The 5,666-nt window shown below is 41.0% G+C and overlaps 1 pseudogene; it reads right to left on the bottom strand.

The window, feature by feature from the left end:
- Positions 1-1,140: 1,140 nt before the first annotated feature.
- On the bottom strand, positions 1,141-1,257 carry LOC124799850 (annotated as a pseudogene).
- Positions 1,258-5,666: the final 4,409 nt, after the last annotated feature.

Below are 5,666 nucleotides of genomic sequence, written 5' to 3'. Positions count from 1 at the left end.
TAAAATACTATTGTGCACTTTTGTAGATGAGAAAACAAGATCTGCGAAGAATACAGAACGTAGGGATGGTATTTAGTAAATGGGTGATGCGTTATAGACTGTAAGAAAGGAAATGAAACGAAGGACGTATCAGACACTAAATGATTTAACACGATTTAAAAAACACTAGAATATGTGGACAAATGGAAGGAACATTTGTCAGGAATAATGCAGTGAAAGCATGTCAGTTGAATCCTTAGAAATGAATGTGTGCTTCGAAAAGTACATTGCCGAAAAAATAAAAATACCTGTGAGTAACACTTTGTAGACATGAAATAAACGATCACATACGCTGAGTCAAAGGTAAAACACCGGCAGACTTCGGTTGATTTGTAGAATATTAGGGAAATGGCATCAGTCTGCAAAGGAGATGACTTACAAATCACTCATGCCATCTATCCTGGAATATTGCACAAGTGTGTGGGACATGTACCAAATAACACTAACGGGGGATATTGACCGTATACAGAGAAAGGCAACACGATCTCACAGTAGTTTGTCTGACCGGTGGGAGGGTGTCATAGAGATGCTGAAAAAAATAAACTGGCAGAGTCTTGAAGATAGCCGCAAACTGCTCCGAGAATGTCTACTTTCCAAGTTTCAAGAACCGGCTTTAAATGATCACTCTAAGTATGTACTATAACCCACCACTTACCGTTCCCGTAGGGACCGTTAGGGTAAGATCAGATTAATTACAGCGCACACACAGGCATTTTACAATTGACATTGTAAGCTGCCATGCACTTCACGATGGTTTCGCTATTTTAACAGCCCATGCTACTTTCAATAGTTGAGTATTTGGCATATCAAGTGTGACATATGCTTGACATGTTGACTTACTGGTGTTATGGGAGAAAGATGTAAGGACAACATTCTTCCAAGCTACATAAATAAAAAAAGCACTCCGTCTTCAGGCCACAAGTGGCCCATCGGGACCATCCGACCGCCGTGTCATCCTCAGTTGAGGATGTGGATAGGAGGGGCGTGTGGTCAGCACACCGCTGTCCCGGTCGTTATGATGGCTTTCTTTGACCAGAGCCGCTACTATTCGGTCGAGTAGCTTCTCAATTGGCATCACGAGGCTGAGTGCACCCCGAAAAACGGCAACAGCGCATGGCGGCTGGATGGTCACCCATCCAAGTGCCGGCCACGCCCGACAGCGCTTAACTTCGGTGATCTCACGGGAACCGGTGTATCCACTGCGGCAAGGCCGTTGCCTCTACATAAATAAATCAGTTATAAAATCCTAGTGTCTTCCAATAGTCGTCCACTTTGCCTCCAAGCATTCAGCCATTATTGAGTAATATGCCTATAGGGAAAAGCTAAGCACACAGCTCACGATGACGTCACAGAGCAGGCTACTCTGTTATTCTATAAGCACTGTGATCTCCTCTACTCTTATAACTTCACTATAACTGGTCACATTAGTTTTACCATGTCTAACCGTTTAAAGCCAGCACATTAGCCATCAGTTAGAGGTTAAACTATCGTGGTAGGTGATCTTACTCAGATCTGAATTTCCAGAGTAACAGCACTGTCTACTATTGCATTTATCACACTGCAAATTCATTCAACACTTGATTTGATTCTAGTGTTGGTAGTACGTGGCTACGTACGGGCCCATTATTTTCTCATTTATTCCAGTTGATATCTGCGTATAATTTGCACAGCCGTAAGTTCTAACGTTGCTTCATTAAAACTGCTACATATCAAGAAACCACTAAAATTTTGCTCCGTAAGTATTCGTCGACCTCACGTAAATTTTACCCTAGCCCTAGCTTGAAAGAACAGGTATCATGGAACGAATCGACAAGTTTAGTTATTCAGGTAGAGAGAATTCAGACTATTGCATTGAAATTTGCAAACCTAATAGATCAAAATTTATGTACTATTATTATTTTAGTTGCACGTCAAATATCGAAGAAGCAACTTCTCAACTTGCAGTCTCTAAGATTAATTGGGTGCTCTGAATGCAAAAATTACGTCAATGGATTTGATGAACAAAGTAAGAGGCCAATAAGAAATGTTGCCTCCGTAGTAGACAATGGAAAACTCATGAATTCCATCCCATAAGCCCTGGAGGACCCGAAGGTATTAACCGGCCGGCGTGTCAGTCCCAGACAATGGCGTCATTGGATGATGTATGAAGGGCTTACCAGTGGGGATAATGTGGAATAGAGTAGTAACAGTAGGTCTAGATGAGATGTATAACTGGTTTGACAGAAAATCTGGTTCAAATGGCTCTGAGCACTATGGGACTTAACATCTCAGGTCATCAGCCCCGTGGAACTTAGAACTACTTAAACCTAACTAACCTAAGGACATCACATACATCCATGCCCGAGGCAGGATTCGAACCTGCGATCGTAGCAGTCCCACGGTTCCGGACTAAAACGCCTAGAACCGCACGGCCACCGCGGCCGGCGCTCTTCCGAGGCAGGTAGCAACGGCTTCAGTAATTTAAGCTATTTAGTCGGAGCTTTAATATATTCCTTTCATTTCATGTAATTTTATTTAGTTGTGTTTTCAATAATACTTTCTTTCTACATTACATCATCATCATCTTCCTTTCAAGGATTAGGCTGTTGCCTGATCCGAACTCACAAACTAAACCATTCCCATTCGGTTTGGTTCAGGATCTTCTGAAGAATACTGTGACCTGGCGTTGTCATGAGGTCTTGTTTCCAATCTTAACGATATTTTAAAATTTTTTCATTCACCTGAAAATATTTAATTCTGTTCTAATATCTATCTGTGCAGCCCTTCGTCTTTCTTCGGATACTCATATCTGCTGCTTGAATTTTATATTATTGTTTCTTTTGTGGTAACATAGCTTTCGCATCCGTAGGCTAACACCGCAACGGACATTACTTATAGAATATCATGATGGTTTGATTGTGTACTTTATGGCCCAGTGTTCTGCTAATGGTACCACAGACAGCTTGGCATTTATGTATTTTATTTCCAGTATCTGGGTCCAAAACAAAACTTATAGCACGGTCTAAACAAGAGATTTTAGATACTTGTTCTAAAACTGAATTCCCCAAAACAACTTTGATCTCACTGGATATTTTCCTGGGAATGCCATTATTTTTGTTTTGTTACTAGAAATTTTAACGTTGTACTTCTTGCAAATTTCGTTCAGCTGGTATACTAAGGTCATCTTCAGTCTTTTGAATAATAACGATGTCATCCGCAAACAAAAGTACATTCTACATTACATATTAACAATAATTGCTGCCAACATACTGTATCATATACAAAACAAGGCATTGTACATTACCATGTCTTTTTTGACTATGTACGACATGTTCAGAGTTTCCAGATACTAAATCCAGAATTTTTTGTAACAAACTGATTTGAATGGAATTGTTCAGACTTGCAGAAAATGTACATTCCTCTAAGAGCCGACACAGATGGTGAAACGCTCTTATGTACCATCAATTAACTGATCACGTTCTAATGATGGACTGTTTCGTGAAAATTTAATAATTCAGACTTAAACAATTGAAAAATAGTCAGTCGCTGCTGCGGTAATCACCGCCCGTTAAGCCAGAGACATTCTCACTCCATTACGCAGTGGGCGGATTTCGTGCGGACGGTGGCGGGAGAATCCGCTTAGACCGTAATGGACCATGATGCTAGATAGCCAGATCGTTATCTCCAAGGGGATGGCCGTCAGAAGTCGCTGAGCAGGGCTTTCAGGCCGTTAACTCATAGTCATTTACCTGATGCTTGGCGGAACTGTTTCGCCTTATATGCTTTCCACTCTGCTTTAAATGATTTGCTATGAAAACAGTCAGATAACACGGCCATGCGGTAAGGGATGATGAGGCTGTTCTATTTGTTATTTCTTCTCCTCTGCCTCCGAAGTCGTGTAGAAGTAATTATCAGACACACAGATGTTAATTTACCTTGACTGACAACAAAGAAGTGTCTGGGAGTCTAATTGCAAGTATTAGCATGAAGTTTCTAGCCTTTCTGTCACCATGTAAAAGTGACAGATTCTGTGACCCACTTATACATCTGTAGGCACAACGCATTACTCACAAGGGTATATCCGTCGCCTCTTAATGAAATTTGGTGGTATGACTAAACACAAACAGTGAGACACCCCCATATTTACCCAGCAGGGGACATTTTGTTTTGAATTTTTGGCGCTCGTATAAGTACCTAAGTCATATACCTCTGTAGCATTGATACTTAAATACATTGAGAGCTAAAGATATAACAAGATTACAAAAGCTAAGGAACTAAGAATTCACGCCCCAATTGTGTTTACTAGGGGCCTCGGAGAATTTTTCGATTCAAATGAAACAAAATACTGCTATAACGTCCATTCTCCGTGTCTGCCAACTGCTGCAGACGTATGTAGCAGCCTCCTTCTGATTACAGACATTATACCGATATTGGAGTCGGAACATTACCCTATATCTTATTCTTCCGCACAACTATGCAGCAGGGCAGAAACGATCTTTTCTGCCCTTTATGTGGCCCTAAAAGGAAAGACGGCAACTAGGTAGCGGAGGTTCCTAGAAAATTCCTTACTCCAGTCATCGTTCCTATCCAAGAATTGCTATGAGTTGGTCTGCTGTAATGTTAATGCAGGTAACCGAGAAAAAAAGCAAAAGTACGAGTATCACTGAGAGGGAGAAAAAAAAGAGCTGGAACGGTTCGATTTTTTTCCCTGAGTTTACCTAGCAAAACTGACATAGCATTTCTCACCAAACACCTGCATCCCATTCAGTCTAACACACCACCTAGCCTGCCACTTTTCTCCAGATAGTTCTTGAGACAGCCTGTCCCCCCTACTTCCGCAAATCCATCAGTAACGTCTTGTATATTTGTCAGTGTCAATGAAATTTTCAACAGCAATTGCTATCAAGACTTCTAATTAAGCACTTGTGAAACGATCTGAGTTCAGGAAATCCGGGGATATATGGCACTGTCTGACGTAATCGTTTATTTTGAGAGATACATATTGGGCCTGAAGATGGCATAGTGGAATGCTGGAACCGGTCAAAATAAAATAAAATAACATCTTAGTTACCCGTCTGTTGAAAATTTCATTGATACTGACACAATTACTTAACCAGCTGATCTCGCCTATCCATGATGGGTCAACGGATGATCTTATATATTACATTGACCAATCACCATCGTGTGCACATATTGAACCCTCGATCCTTCTATTAAGTTCTTTTCTTCCACAATACCATGGCTCATTCTCGAATGCAAGGAATCACAGTTCGGGGAGCCTTTTTGCAGAGTGGAGTCTAAAGAGACAGCACAACGGCTCGAAATTGTCAGTATGTGATGTTCACGCTGTATCCAGTGAACGTTGTAACCTCCAGACCAACCACTTGTCTACGGCAAGGGGGTCGTCACGCTGTAATCTCTAGAGAAGCTACAACAATACTGCCTGAATATGTTAATTTCGCAAAACTATTGAAAAATTGTGTTCTGTACCGTCTGTTCTGTCTTTCTTTTTTTCCTTACCAAGCGGCAAATGTCACAAAACGTTTGGTACTCGTATTTATTTTTCTAATGGTATACCGTCAGATACAATAACACTACCGTCTCATCGTCGTAAACAAAAAGTTATTGACTGTGGAAACGTGAACATT

This window comes from Schistocerca piceifrons, chromosome 5 (genome assembly GCF_021461385.2).
Source record: "Schistocerca piceifrons isolate TAMUIC-IGC-003096 chromosome 5, iqSchPice1.1, whole genome shotgun sequence".
NCBI classification, from domain to species: domain Eukaryota; kingdom Metazoa; phylum Arthropoda; class Insecta; order Orthoptera; family Acrididae; genus Schistocerca; species Schistocerca piceifrons.
The sequence above is the reverse complement of the archived record's forward strand: the minus strand, read 5'-3'. Positions and strand labels throughout refer to the sequence as shown.